Source organism: Chiloscyllium plagiosum, unplaced genomic scaffold (assembly GCF_037043375.1).
Source record: "Chiloscyllium plagiosum isolate Xiang-an unplaced genomic scaffold, Cpla_swu_hap1 HiC_scaffold_30, whole genome shotgun sequence".
In the NCBI taxonomy this organism is placed as follows: Eukaryota; Metazoa; Chordata; class Chondrichthyes; order Orectolobiformes; family Hemiscylliidae; genus Chiloscyllium; species Chiloscyllium plagiosum.
The window spans coordinates 18,082,346-18,098,080 of NW_028270168.1; the positions used below are offsets into that span (position 1 = coordinate 18,082,346).

Genomic DNA, 15,735 nt, shown 5'->3' on the forward strand with positions numbered 1-15,735 from the left:
GGGTGTGTGCGTGTGTGTGTTTGACGGCACGGTAGTGGGTGTGTGCGTGTGTGTGTTTGACGGCACGGTAGTGGGTGTGTGCGTGTGTGTGTTTGACGGCACGGTAGTGGGTGTGTGCGTGTGTGTGTTTGACGGCACGGTAGTGGGTGTGTGCGTGTGTGTGTTTGACGGCACGGTAGTGGGTGTGTGCGTGTGTGTGTTTGACGGCACGGTAGTGGGTGTGTGCGTGTGTGTATTTGACGGCACGGTAGTGGGTGTGTACACGTGTGTGTTTGACGGCACGGTAGTGTGTGTGTTTGGCGGCACGGTAGTGTGTGTGTTTGGCGGCACGGTAGTGTGTGTGTTTGGCGGCACGGTAGTGTGTGTGTTTGGCGGCACGGTAGTGTGTGTGTGCGTGTGTGTGTTTCACGGCACGGTAGTGGGTGTGTGCGTGTGTGTGTTTTACGACACGGTAGTGGGTGTGTGCGTGTGTGTGTTTGACGACACGGTAGTGCGTGTGTTTGAAGGCACGGTAGTGTGTGTGTTTGAAGGCACGGTAGTGTGTGTGTTTGAAGGCACGGTAGTGTGTGTGTTTGAAGGCACGGTAGTGTGTGTGTTTGAAGGCACGGTAGTGTGTGTGTTTGACCGCACGGTAGTGTGTGTGTTTGACCGCACGGTAGTGTGTGTGTTTGACCGCACGGTAGTGTGTGTGTTTGACCGCACGGTAGTGTGTGTGTTTGACCGCACGGTAGTGTGTGTGTTTGACGGCATAGTAGCGAGTGTGCCTGTGTGTTTGACGGCATGGTAGTGATTGTGTGTGTTTGAAAGCACAGTAGTGTGTGTGTGTTTGAAGGCACGGTAGTGTCTGTGTTTGAAGGCACGGTAGTGTGTGTGTTTGAAGGCACGGTAGTGTGTGTGTTTGAAGGCACGGTAGTGTGTGTGTTTGAAGGCACGGTAGTGTGTGTGTTTGAAGGCACGGTAGTGTCTGTGTTTGAAGGCACGGTAGTGTCTGTGTTTGAAGGCACAATAGTGTCTGTGTTTGAAGGCACGGTAGTGTGTGTGTTTGACGGCACGGTAGTGTGTGTGTTTGAAGGCACGGTAGTGTGTGTGTTTGAAGGCACGGTAGTGTGTGTGTTTGACGGCACGGTAGTGTGTGTGTTTGACGGCACGGTAGTGTGTGTGTTTGACGGCACGGTAGTGTGTGTGTTTGACGGCACGGTAGTGTGTGTGTTTGACGGCACGGTAGTGTGTGTGTTTGACGGCACGGTAGTGTGTGTGTTTGAAGGCACGGTAGTGTGTGTGTTTGACGGCACGGTAGTGTCTGTGTTTGAAGGCACGGTAGTGTCTCTGTTTGAAGGCACGGTAGTGTGTGTGTTTGAAGGCACGGTAGTGTCTGTGTTTGAAGGCACGGTAGTGTCTGTGTTTGAAGGCACGGTAGTGTGTGTGTTTGACGGCACGGTTGTGTCTGTGTTTGAAGGCACGGTAGTGTGTGTGTTTGAAGGCACGGTAGTGTGTGTGTTTGAAGGCACGGTAGTGTGTGTGTTTGAAGGCACGGTAGTGTCTGTGTTTGAAGGCACGGTAGTGTGTGTGTTTGAAGGCACGATAGTGTCTGTGTTTGAAGGCACGGTAGTGTGTGTGTTTGAAGGCACGGTAGTGTCTGTGTTTGAAGGCACGGTAGTGTCTGTGTTTGAAGGCACGGTAGTGTCTGTGTTTGAAGGCACGGTAGTGAGTGTGTTTGAAGGCACGGTTGTGTGTGTTTGAAGGCACGGTAGTGTCTGTGTTTGAAGGCACGGTAGTGTCTGTGTTTGAAGGCAAGGTAGTGTCTGTGTTTGAAGGCAAGGTAGTGTCTGTGTTTGAAGGCACGGTAGTGTCTGTGTTTGAAGGCACGGTAGTGAGTGTGTTTGAAGGCACGGTAGTGAGTGTGTTTGAAGGCACGGTAGTGAGTGTGTTTGAAGGCACGGTAGTGTGTGTGTTTGAAGGCACGGTAGTGTCTGTTTGAAGGCACGGTAGTGTGTGTGTTTGGCGGCACGGTAGTGTCTGTGTTTGAAGGCACGGTAGTGTCTGTGTTTGAAGGCACGGTAGTGTGTGTGTTTGACGGCACGGTAGTGTGTGTGTTTGAAGGCACGGTAGTGTGTGTGTTTGACGGCACGGTAGTGTGTGTGTTTGACGGCACGGTAGTGTGTGTGTTTGAAGGCACGGTAGTGTGTGTGTTTGAAGGCACGGTAGTGTGTGTGTTTGACGGCACGGTAGTGTCTGTGTTTGAAGGCACGGTAGTGTCTGTGTTTGAAGGCACGGTAGTGTCTGTGTTTGACGGCACGGTAGTGAGTGTGTTTGACGGCACAGTAGTGTGTGTTTGGCGGCACGGTAGTGTGTGTGTTTGGCGGCACGGTAGTGTGTGTGTTTGGCGGCACGGTAGTGTGTGTGTTTGGCGGCACGGTAGTGTGTGTGTTTGGCGGCACGGTAGTGTGTGTGTTTGGCGGCACGGTAGTGTGTGTGTTTGGCGGCACGGTAGTGTGTGTGTTTGGCGGCACGGTAGTGTGTGTGTTTGGCGGCACGGTAGTGTGTGTGTTTGGCGGCACGGTAGTGTGTGTGTTTGAAGGCACGGTAGTGTGTGTGTTTGAAGGCACGGTAGTGTGTGTGTTTGAAGGCACGGTAGTGTGTGTGTTTGAAGGCACGGTAGTGTCTGTGTTTGAAGGCACGGTAGTGTGTGTTTGGCGGCACGGTAGCGAGTGTGCCTGTGTGTTTGACGGCAGGGTAGTGAGTGCATGTGTGTGTTTGACGGCACGGTAGTGTGTGTGTTTGAAGGCACGGTAGTGTCTGTGTTTGACGGCACGGTAGCGAGTGTGCCTGTGTGTTTGACAGCATGGTAGTGATTGTGTGTGTTTGACGGCACGGTAGTGGGTGTGTGCGTGTGTGTGTTTGACGGCACGGTATTGGGTGTGTGCGTGTGTGTGTTTGACGGCACGGTAGTGGGTGTGTGCGTGTGTGTGTTTGACGGCACGGTAGTGGGTGTGTGCGTGTGTGTGTTTGACGGCACGGTAGTGGGTGTGTGCGTGTGTGTGTTTGACGGCACGGTAGTGGGTGTGTGCGTGTGTGTGTTTGACGGCACGGTAGTGGGTGTGTGCGTGTGTGTGTTTGACGGCACGGTAGTGGGTGTGTGCGTGTGTGTATTTGACGGCACGGTAGTGGGTGTGTACACGTGTGTGTTTGACGGCACGGTAGTGTGTGTGTTTGACGGCACGGTAGTGTGTGTGTTTGGCGGCACGGTAGTGTGTGTGTTTGGCGGCACGGTAGTGTGTGTGTTTGGCGGCACGGTAGTGTGTGTGTTTGGCGGCACGGTAGTGTGTGTGTGCGTGTGTGTGTTTCACGGCACGGTAGTGGGTGTGTGCGTGTGTGTGTTTTACGACACGGTAGTGGGTGTGTGCGTGTGTGTGTTTGACGACACGGTAGTGGGTGTGTTTGAAGGCACGGTAGTGTGTGTGTTTGAAGGCACGGTAGTGTGTGTGTTTGAAGGCACGGTAGTGTGTGTGTTTGAAGGCACGGTAGTGTGTGTGTTTGACCGCACGGTAGTGTGTGTGTTTGACCGCACGGTAGTGTGTGTGTTTGACCGCACGGTAGTGTGTGTGTTTGACCGCACGGTAGTGTGTGTGTTTGACCGCACGGTAGTGTGTGTGTTTGACGGCATAGTAGCGAGTGTGCCTGTGTGTTTGACGGCATGGTAGTGATTGTGTGTGTTTGACGGCACGGTAGTGGGTGTGCGTGTGTTTGACGGCACGGTAGTGGGTGTGCGTGTGTGTTTAACGGCACGGTAGTGGGTGTGCGTGTGTGTTTGACGGCACGGTAGTGGGTGTGTGCGTGTGTGTTTGACGGCACGGTAGTGGGTGTGTGCGTGTGTGTGTTTGTCGGCACGGTAGTGAGTGTGCGCGTGTGTTTGACGGCACGGTAGTGAGTGTGCGTGTGTGTGTTTGACGGCACGGTAGTGTGTGTGTTTGACGGCACGGTAGTGTGTGTGTTTGACGGCACGGTAGTGGGTGTGCGTGTGTGTGTTTGACGGCACGCTAGTGGGTGTGCGTGTGTGTGTTTGACGGCACGGTAGTGAGTGTGCGCGTGTGTTTGACGGCACGGTAGTGGGTGTGTGCGTGTGTGTGTTTGACGGCACGGTAGTGGGTGTGTGCGTGTGTGTGTTTGACGGCACGGTAGTGGGTGTGTGCGTGTGTGTGTTTGACGGCACGGTAGTGAGTGTGCGCGTGTGTTTGACGGCACGGTAGTGAGTGTGCGTGTGTGTGTTTGACGGCACGGTAGTGTGTGTGTTTGAAGGCACAGTGGTGTGTGTGTTTGAAGGCACAGTGGTGTGTGTGTTTGACGGCACGCTAGTGATTGTGTGTATTTGACGGCACGGTAGTGGGTGTGTGCGTGTGTTTGACGGCACGGTAGTGAGTGTGCGCGTGTGTTTGACGGCACGGTAGTGAGTGTGCGTGTGTGTGTTTGACAGCACGGTAGTGTGTGTGTTTGACGGCACGGTAGTGTGTGTGTTTGACGGCACAGTAGTGTGTGTGTTTGACGGCACGCTAGTGGGTGTGCGTGTGTGTGTTTGATGGCATGGTAGTGAGTGTGTGTGTTTGACGGCACGGTAGTGAGTGTGTGTGTTTGACAGCACGGTAGTGAGTGTGTGTGTGTGTTTGACGGCACGGTAGTGAGTGTGTGCGTGTGTGCTTGACGGCACGGTAGTGAGTGTGTGCGTGTGTGTTGACGGCATGGTAGTGTGTGTGTGCCTTTGTGTTTGATGGCACAGTAGTGAGTGTGCGCATGTGTGTGTTTGACGGCACAGTAGTGAGTGTGCGTGTGTGTGTTAGACGGCACGGTAGTGTGTGTGTGTTGGACGGCACGGTAGTGAGTGTGTGCGTGTGTGTGATGGCACGGTAGTGAGTACACGTTTGTGTTTGGCACGGTAGTGAGTACACGTTTGTGTTTGGCACGGTAGTGAGTGTGTGTGTTTGACGGCACGGTAGTGAGTGTGAGTGTGTGTTTGATGGCACGGTAGTCAGTGTGAGTGTGTGTTTGGCACGGTAGTGAGTGTGAGTGTGTGTTTGGCACGGTAGTGAGTGTGCGTGAGTGTTTGACGGCACGGTAGTGAGTGCGAGCGTGCGTGTTTGATGGCACGATAGTGAGTGAGTGCGTGTTTGGCACGGTAGTGAGTGCATGCGTGTATGTTTGGCATGGTAGTGAGTGCGAGCGTGTGTGTTTGACGGCACGGTAGTGAGTGCGTGTGTGTTTGACGGCACGGTAGTGCGGGCGTGTGTTTGACGGCACGGCAGTATGTGCGTGTGTGTGTGTTTGGCATGGTAGTGAGTGTGAGTGTGTGTTTGGCACGGTAGTGAGTGTGCGTGAGTGTTTGACGGCAAGGTAGTGAGTGCGAGCGTGCGTGTTTGGCACGGTAGTGAGCGCATGCCTGTTTGATGGCACGGCAGTATGTGCGTGTGTGTGTTTGGCATGGTAGTGAGTGCGAGCGTGTGTGTTTGACGGCACGGTAGTGAGTGCGTGTGTGTTTGACGGCATGGTAGTGAGTGCGTGTGTGTTTGACGGCACGGTAGTGTGTGTGTGTTGGACGGCACGGTAGTGAGTGTGTGCGTGTGTGTGATGGCACGGTAGTGAGTACACGTTTGTGTTTGGCACGGTAGTGAGTGTATGTGTTTGTTGGCACGGTAGTGAGAGTGAGTGTGTGTTTGGCAGGGTAGTGAGTGTGCGTGTGTGTGTTTGGCACGGTAGTGAGTGTGTGCATGTTTGATGGCACGGTAGTGAGTGTGTGCGTGTGTGTTTGACTGCACGGTAGTGAGTGTGTGCCTGTGTGTTTGACTGCACGGTAGTGAGTGTGTGCCTGTGTGTTTGACGGCACGGTAGTGAGTGTGCGCGTTTGTGTTTGACGGCACGGTAGTGAGTATGCGCGTGTGTGTGTTTGACGGCACAGTAGTGAGTGTGTGTGTTGGACGGCACGGTAGTGTGTGTGTGTGTTGGATGGCACGGTAGTGAGTGTGTGTGTGTTGGATGGCACGGTAGTGAGTGTGTGTGTGTTGGACGGCATGGTAGTGAGTGTGTGTGTTGGACGGCACGGTAGTGAGTGTGTGCGTGTGTGTGACGGCACGGTAGTGAGTACACGTTTGTGTTTGGCACGGTCGTGAGTGTATGTGTTTGTTGGCACGGTAGTGAGAGCGAGTGTGTGTTTGGCAGGGTAGTGTGTGCGCGTGTGCTTGGCACGGTAGTGAGTGTGTGTGTGTGTTTGGCACAGTAGTGTGTGCGTGTGTGTGTTTGACGGCACGGTAGTGAGTGCGTGTGTGTGTTTGACGGCACGGTAGTGAGTGTGTGCGTGTGTGTGTTTGACGGCACGGTAGTGAGTGTGTGCGTGTGTGTGTTTGACGGCACGGTAGTGAGTGCGTGTGTGTGTTTGACGGCACGGTAGTGCATGAGTGATGGCACGGTAGTGAGTGTGCATGTGTGTTTGGCACGGTAGTGAGTGTGCGTGAGTGTTTGACGGCACGGTAGTGAGTGCGAGCATGCGTGTTTGATGGCACGATAGTGAGTGTGTGCGTGTTTGATGGCACGGCAGTATATGCTTGCGTGTGTGTTTGGCATGGTAGTGAGTGCGAGCGTGTGTGTTTGACGGCACGGTAGTGAGTGCGTGTGTGTTTGACGGCACGGTAGTGCGGGCGTGTGTTTGACAGCACGGTAGTGCGGGCGTGTGTTTGACGGCACGGTAGTGAGTGCGCGTGTGTTTGATGGCACGGTAGTGAGTGTGCGTGTATGTGTTTGGCACGGTAGTGAGTGTGCGTGTGTGTGTTTGGCACGGTAGTGAGTGTGTGCATGTTTGATGGCACGGTAGTGAGTGTGTGCATGTTTGACGGCACGGTAGTGAGTGTGTGTGTGTTTGACGGCACGGTAGTGAGTGTGTGCGTGTGTGTTTGACGGCACGGTAGTGAGTGTGTGCGTGTGTATTTGACTGCACGGTAGTGAGTGTGTGCCTGTGTGTTTGACGGCACGGTAGTGAGTGTGCGCGTTTGTGTTTGACGGCACGGTAGTGAGTATGCGCGTGTGTGTGTTGGACGGCACAGTAGTGAGTGTGTGTGTTGGATGGCACGGTAGTGTGTGTGTGTGTTGGACGGCACGGTAGTGAGTGTGTGTGTTGGACGGCACGGTAGTGAGTGTGTGCGTGTGTGTGACGGCACGGTAGTGAGTACACGTTTGTGTTTGGCACGGTAGTGAGTGTATGTGTTTGTTGGCACGGTAGTGAGTGTATGTGTTTGTTGGCACGGTAGTGAGAGTGTGTGTGTGTTTGGCAGGGTAGTGTGTGCGCGTGTGCTTGGCACGGTAGTGAGTGTGTGTGTGTGTGTTTGGCACAGTAGTGTGTGCGTGTGTGTGTTTGACGGCACGGTAGTGAGTGCGTGTGTGTGTTTGACGGCACGGTAGTGAGTGTGCTTGTGTGTTTTTGACGTCACGGTAGTGAGTGTTTGACGGCACAGTAGTGTGTGCGTGAGTGTTTGACGGCACAGTAGTGAGTGTTTGACGGCACGGTAGTGAGTGCAAACGTACGCGTTTGGTGGCACGGTAGTGAGTGCGTGTGTGTTTGGCACGGTGGTGAGTGCATGCGTGTTTGATGGCACGGCAGTGCGTGCGTTTTTGATGGCACGGCAGTGAGTAAGTGGCACAGTAGTGAGTGTGCGTGTGTGTTTAGCACGGTAGTGAGTGTGCGTGAGTGTTTGACGGCACAGTAGTGAGTGCGAGCGTGCGTGTTTGATGGCACGATAGTGAGTGCGTGCGTGTTTGGCACGGTAGTGAGTGCAGGCGTGTTTGATGGCACGGCAGTATGTGCGTGCGTGTGTGTTTGGCACGGTAGTGAGTGCGAGCGTGTGTGTTTGACGGCACGGTAGTGAGTGCGTGTGTGTTTGACGGCACGGTAGTGAGTGCGCGTGTGTTTGACGGCACGGTAGTGAGAGTGCGTGTGTGTGTTTGGCACGGTAGTGAATGTGCGTGTGTGTTTGGTACGGTAGTGAGTGTGTGTGTGTTTGATGGCACGGTAGTGAGTGTGTGTGTTTGATGGCACGGTAGTGAGTGCATGCGTGTTTGATGGCACGGTAGTGCATGCGTGTTTGATGGCACGGTAGTGCGTGCGTGTTTGGCACGGTAGTGAGTGCGTGTGTGTTTGATGGCACGGTAGTGAGTCTGAGTAATGGCACAGTAGTGAGTGTGCATATGTTACGCACGCACTCACTACCGTGCCATTACTCACACTCACTACTGTGCCATCAAACACACACGCACTCACTACCGTGCCATCAAACACACACACGCACGCAATCACTACCATGCTAGTGTGTGTTTGATGGCACGGTAGTGAGTGCGTGTGTGTTTGATGGCACAGTAGTGAGTGTGAGTAATGGCACAGTAGTGAGTGTGTGTGTTTGGCACGGTAGTGAGTGCGTGCGTGTGTTTTTGATGGCATGGTAGTGCGTGCGTGTGTGTTAGGAGTGGTTGAGTATTTGAGACGTCTTATTTCTTTGTTGAGTTCAAAAATACAAAATTAAAAATTTAAATGTGAATGCTCTTCTGAACAGTAAAATCCTTCATCTACATTCTTCAACCTTTGCAAAATAATGTCCTGGAACAGTTTGAACTTCCTGTTAATTTTCAATTGGCAACTTCAAGATACTAAGGAACCTGATGGAAATAACACTTGAAGCAGCAATGTGAAATACAGGCAAGGAAGATACTTCTGGATGTGGGATTCTCTGCCTTTGTGGGAATTCTAACTTTTCAAGAAGGCATATGTTATTTAACAAAAAGTGTTTTTCTGGCTTTCACCTCCCAATCTTCATAATTATTTGCTTTGTTCCATATGCAGAGTACATAATCCAGCAAGACCATGCTCTCTTGTTGCTAGCAGTAGACGTCTGCCTGTATTACTTGCCCTAACTGCAATGAATGCTGAATTAGAACAAAGAACAAAGAAAATTTACAGCCCAGGAACAGGCCCTTCGGCCCTCCAAGCCTGAGCCGATCCAAATCTACTGTCTAAACCTGTCGCCCAATTCCGAAGCATCTGTATCCCTCTGCTCCCCACCTACTCATGCATACGTCCAGATGCAATTTAAATGAAACTACCATGTCTGCCTCCACCACCTCTGCTGGCAATGCGTTCCAGACAGCCACCACCCTCTGTGTAAAGTGCTTGCTATGTGTGCCCCCCTTAAACCTTTCACCTCTTACCTTGAAAGCATGATCTCTCATTATTGAATCCTTCACCTGGGAAAAAGCTTATCTCTATCTAACCTGTCTATACCCTTCATGATTTTGTAAACCTCATTCAGGTCCCCCCTCAATCTCCTTTTTTCCCAATGAAAACAGTCGTAACCTACTCAACCTCTTCATAGCTAGCACCTTCCATACCAGGCAACATCTTTCTAAATCTTCTCTGCACCCTCTCCAAAGAGTCCACATCTTTTTGGTAATGTGGCGTCCAGAACTGTACACCGTATTCTAAATGTAGCCGAACCAAATGTCTTGTACAATCTTAACATGACCTGACAGCTCTTATACTCAATGCCCCGTCCGATGAAGGCAAGCATACTATATGCCCTCTTGACCACTCTATCCACCTGTGCAGCAACCTTCAGGGTACAATGGACCTGCACTCCCAGATCTCTCTGCTCATCAACCTTTCCTAAGGCTCTTCCGTTCACTGTATAATTCACTCTAGAATTAGACTTACCTAAATGCATCACCTCACATTTGCCTGGATTGAACTCCATCTGCCAGTTCTCCACCCAACTCTCCAGTCTATCTATATCCTCCTGTATTCTCTGACAGTCCCTTATGCTTTCTGCCATTCCACCAATCTTCGTGTCATCTGCAAACTTGCTGATCATACCAACAGTGCCCTCTTCCAGATCATTTATGTATATTACAAACAACAGTGGCCCCAGCACTGACCCCTGTGAAACACCACTGGTCACCTTTCTCCATTTTGAGAAACTCCCTTCAACTACTATTCTCTGTCTCCTGTTGCTCAGCCAGTTCCTTATCCACCTAGCTAGAACACCCTGCACACCATATAACTTCACGTTCTCTATTAGAATTGTTGCTGTTATTTTGGTGATTTGATACAAATGCATTTGTCTGCAGTCCTCGTGCTGGAAGGAGGTAAACAAAAGGAAACAAATGTTTCTCCCCACTTGAAGTCTAATAATTCTTGTTTTAATGTTACATTTCTATTTACTTCAATGTTTAATTTTATGTTGGAATTGGTTGTGTTTTAAGACTGAAAAATGTGTTGCTGGAAAAGCACAGCAGGTCAGGCAGCATCCAAGGAGCAGGAGAATCGACGTTTCGGGCATAAGCCCGTCTTCAGGAGTGAGGGTGTGCCAAGCAGGCTAAGATAAAAGGTAGGGAGGAGGGACTTGGGGGAGGGGCATTGGGAATGTGATAGGTGGAAGGAGATTAAGGTGAGGGTGATAGGCCGGAGAGAGGGTGGGGGCGGAGAGGTCGGGAAGAAGATTGCAGGTTAGGAAGATGGTGCTGAGTCCGAGGGTTGGGACTGAGATAAGGTGGGGGGAGGGGAAATGAGGAAGCTGGAGAAATCTGCATTCATCCCTTGTGGTTGGAAGGTTCCTAGGCGGAAGATGTTGCCATGGTCTGGCGATGGAGGAGTGCTGAGTCCGAGGGTTGGGACTCAGGCGGGGGGAGGGGAAATGAGGAAGCTGGAGAAATCTGCATTCATCCCTCAGAAACTGTAGAATAGACTGAGTGTAACTTGGCCTGAGGAAGTGAAATAGTCTACATCAACATTAACTTGTTTTTATTTGTTTTACATTAATGCTGTAATGCTTCTTAATGAGTGCTTTCAAGCAAAGTTTGCCACTGAGCCACATAAGATATGGTAGATGGCCAAGAGCCTGCTTAATTAGGTAGATTTTACAGAGTGCCTTAAAGGAAAGCTAGCAAGATTGAGAGAGTGAATTTATTTGTGCCACACATCAGTGATATATATTCACCTTTTGAGGGAGTCTACCACAATTCACATCAATGATACTCTGGTTTAGAGTGTTAAATTCTGAGAATAGCTTTCAACAGTTGGCTTGTATTCCCTTGAGTATGATTGATATTGGGATGTTTTGATAAAAATATTAAAAAGTTTTGATAGGGTATATAGAGCGAAACTATTTGCTCTGGTAGAGGAACTCAGAATCAAGGATGACGATCTTAAAACTAGGGTTAGGTCATTCAGTATTTTCTTACCAGCGCCTGCTGATGTGCTCTGGGGATTGATTGCAAGTTTTCAATACTGAGAGAGGTGCAATTGAAAATGATTGGGAGATGGAAGATCTTCATGGAGATGGTAATTGCTAACTGTTATTTAACACAAATAATATCTAACCCAAGTTGATGTTATTCTGGGTCTGCATTAACCTGATATGAACTTTTTTTAATTCTCAAAGAATCTGGGTGTTGCTAGCAAGGCCAACATTTGTCCATCCCTAATTGCCCTTGGACTGCTTGGCACTTTGACTCAGCTGCCCTCTGAAATGGCTAAACACGTGACCGTGGGTCTGAAGGCCAGACCAGGTGAGGATAGCAGATTTCATTCCTAAAAGGTAGTAGTGAACTAAATGCATTTTTAGTGATTACAGAAAGTGATTACACAGTTGCTTTTAGACTAGCTTTTAATTCTATTTATTGAATTCACATTTCACCATGTTAGCATTTTACCATGTTCTCAGAACATTAGCGTTGGTTTCTAGATTACTAGTCATGTAACATTGCCAGTATGCAGTGTTGGAGCAAATGGAACTGAGTGCTGAAATATTCCATGTATGAGAGAAAGTTGTTAATTAAGCAGCTAAAGATGAATGGACTGCAGATGCTTCCCCAAGGAATTTGTGCAGTGATGTTTACCTACTGAGAACTGTGACTACCTTCTCTTGTATTAGTCATTGAAGGATTTCCCATTCAGTGCCAGAGACCTCGTGTATACCAAGGCCTGTAGTGTCATGTTCACATCTGAATTAAGATCTGAAGCTGAATGCTGCCTGATGCTCAGAACTAAGTGTCACTTAAAGATGACTGTGAGGATGCTGAGAAGACAGTAATTTGCACCTTTTAACAATACTTTTACAACGACTTGTAACCTAGTCCCTCAATCATTTTATCACAACTAAATTGACAACTTTTTTTTAACATAAGTTATATGGTTTCATTTCAACTGGTGAATTCAATAAAGACACTCCATAGAACAAAGATATTAGTATTTTGTCTGTGAAATCTGATTGAATTAATCGTGTGCTGCTAACTCTGCTTTCCAGAGCAGCAGTGGAGGGAATGTTAAGAACTACAGTGCATTTCCCTATTGTGAAATCAAGCTTGTGTGTTATGTTCTGATTTTTCACACCATGGCTTGGATTATTATAAGACCTAGAATGCTGAACCTTGTATAATGCTTTTCTTTATGAAAAAAATTGCTTTAAAAGTAAAAAAAAGTGGCCCATACAATCCCCAAAATGTTGCCTTTCCTATAATAAAAGCACGTGCTTTGTCTTTTGCTCTGGGCACCCTCACCATCTGTTCCACTCGATTCTCCCTTCTCTCTGTCAACACCTGAACCATTATTTTCCAGCCCTTTCAGTTTTGAAGAAGCTATATTGGACTTGAAATGTTAATTATCTTTCTCTTTCCAAGCTGAATTTCCACAGCATTTTCTGCTTTTTATGTCAAGTTTCTAACATCTGCAGTGTTTTGCTTTTATGTTGTCTTTGCAATATTAATTTCCGACACAGTTGCATCCTTAAGGAGCTAAGAATGGCCCTAATCCCATAATTTATTTGGTATATTTAATGGACTTGCAAATCACAGGGCAAAACTTTAAAATGACAGGAAGCACACTACCTAGAATTAACTATGTATTTTGTTACTGTAAGTAAAGGCTTTTTTAAATTCACTCATGGAGTGGGGCAGCATTTATAACCTATTCTTAGTTTCCCTTGAGCAGGTGATGGTTAGCTGTGTGAAAATGTCATACCAACCACTCTATCTTTATGGGATCAATAAAATGTTCTAGAAACATATTTGGATGTAATGTCAGTGTCTCTACAAACTGTGGTCTAAGCAGTAGCTCAGTGAATAGCACTTGTATCTTAGAGTTAGTGTGTTATATGTTCAAGTCCTTTATTGGAATTGAAGAAAATCTGGCTGATATTCCAATGCAATGTTGTGTGTTTATCTATTTTCAGGTGAAGGTAAAAGATCCTGTGGCGCTATTGGCAGAAAGCAAGGAAACATTCTCCAATAACTTGGTCAATATTTATCCATCGTACAAAGTCACAGAAAGATTACAGGTCCTTATCACTTGTGGGATCATGTGTTCAAATTGCATGTTGCCTTTTCTACGTGAAAATAGTGGCTATTAAATTACATTGCATAGGCTCAACAGACATGTTTGTAGTATGGTGGGATTGTCGTTTGAAGAGAGGTTGGTAAAACAGGGCCTGTATTTTTTAGAGGTCTGAAGAATAAGAGATGATCTCACTGAAATTTTAAAACTACATTACTGCATTTTTTCTGTCCTTAAGTTGTTTTCAGTGGTTGGGAAGTCCAGAACCAGGGGACACTTTTTTTTAAAAAAGGAATGCAACTTCAGCCACTTGATTTTTTTTTAAATTCAAGGTTGTGAAGCTTTTTAATTCTCCACTCCAGGCAGCTGTGGAAACTTGTTCTTTCAATATATCTCAAGTAGAGTTTGATAATTATTTGATTATGAATGGCATGAAGAATTGTGGGGTAAGTGCTCAATCAGCCATGATATTATTAAATGGTGGAGCGGACTCGAGGGGCTGAATGGCCTCTTCTATTCCTTTCAGTGTCAAGATGTGTGGAGTTGGAAAAGCACAGCAGGTCAGGCAGCCTCCATGGTGCAGGAGAGTTGACGTTTCGGGTATGTGCCCTTCATCAGGAATGATTCTTTTGAAATAAGATTAGACAGCTCCAGTTGAAGGGTATGATGGGCCAAGCAGTCTTTTGTGATTAATATCTATACTTTGCACCCATCTGTGAAATTATAAATACTGAGCAATTACAGATCCTTTTTACAACCTGACTAATTTTGACAGTTGCGTTACAGTAAAGGTGGCTGATAGGACAGATATTCTGAACTCTACTGCACAGATCATTCCTTACTCTCTGTTTTGAACAAGCAATGGATGATATCAGTAAAGGAGATCATGAAAATAATTCATTGCAACAGTTCCCTTTTTCTGAAACAATTCAGTGTTTTTCTGTTTTGGTCTGAAAGATGTTTGTCTGTGAGTAACTTCTCATATTCAGTTTCACTGAGAATGCCCTTTTGTTTTCAGTTCCTCAGTGATGCTGTGGGTTTCTGTGAGCCTGGTTATGAGCTCAGACTTTTTTTCTGCAGGAAGTGTTTTGATGTCCCTACCATCAGTTGTGTTCTGCCTGAAAGAAAAGAAAATGCAGACTGTAAATGTTGGGAGTCTCTTAACCAATTCTATTTCGATGCAAATGCTCTAGGATAGTTTACTTGTTTGGATGTAAATATATTTGGGTTTGAAAAGAAATGGCTGCAGAATTTCCCCTAACCAGTGAGGGCAGAAGAAATCTTTCTCCTTATCAGGGAAAACTAATTGCAACTGAAATGGGATAAATGTTCCATTATCTGGGGCAGTGCTGGACACAAGGGAAAAAACATTTCCAGTACCTGTCTTACTGACAGGAAGCATGTTGGTTAATATATTCTAGTGTAGAACTTATGCAGTGAATATACCTCCCAATATTAGAGTGTGTGTGGGATTGGACTGTGGAGCAAGCACTCTGGGTCATATTCAGAGCACTTCAATACTGTCCAAAAATGAGCACAGAACAGAAAATCCATCTCAAGCTGGCTGCAGCACGCATAGGTTTACAATATGGTAAGTTGTTGTTACATGGAATGTGAGTAGGGCATACTCATACAACAGTAATTTGAAAAGAGAATAAATAAAGAATTCATTGCAACAGTTGGAAACTTTGCAGAGTTACGGGAAAATTAATCGTGTATCTATGGCCTCTTACACTAAATTCTCTCAACTACCAGAAGCAGGCTGTTTCTATATACTGTTCCACTATCTCATCGTATATTTTTAAATTACAGAATTACAGAACAAAATTAAATTTGAGGATTCTGCAAAATATGAATATGCAAGGACAGTAACAAAAATATTTATAAGATATATTGCTTCTGTTATATTGCCTTGAATCTGTTTGAACAAAAACAGAACTAATTTTTCCAGTCTTTGTATTTATATTTCCTCACACCAGCTAGAATTTCATTCAACCTCTGCTATAACCCCTGAAAAGCCTCAATATTCTTTGTATATGGTGGTACCCAAAACTGCACGCAGTCCTCCAAATATTTGCTCTTTATGATCTCTTGGTCTGTGTATTCTATGCTTTCTGATGAAATCCTAGTACTTTTTTTTTATATATTGGTGTATCATCTCTCAACTAAACCAGGAGAGGAGCAAAGGGATGTAGGGATATATGTGCAAAATCAATAAAAGGAGCATTGCAGGTCAGCAAAGGAATTAAAATTGCAAATAATTTATTCCCCGTGGTAAATAAAGTAATTTTGCAATTTTAAAACTGCATAGGACTGTAGTCAGACTGTATCCAGTATTTAGAGAACAGTGTGTTCTCCTGGTTTCCATGCATTTTACAAAGATG

At 47.2% G+C, this 15,735-nt stretch overlaps 1 long non-coding RNA gene across 1 annotated transcript; it reads left to right on the forward strand.

Annotated features, from left to right (window-relative positions):
- The first annotated feature begins 10,845 nt into the window (after nt 1-10,845).
- LOC148142148 (uncharacterized) lies at nt 10,846-14,225 on the forward strand. Its single transcript, XR_015752134.1, has 3 exons — nt 10,846-11,362; nt 11,463-11,589; nt 13,251-14,225. It is a non-coding gene; the product is annotated as an uncharacterized LOC148142148 (long non-coding RNA).
- The last annotated feature ends 1,510 nt before the right edge of the window (nt 14,226-15,735 follow it).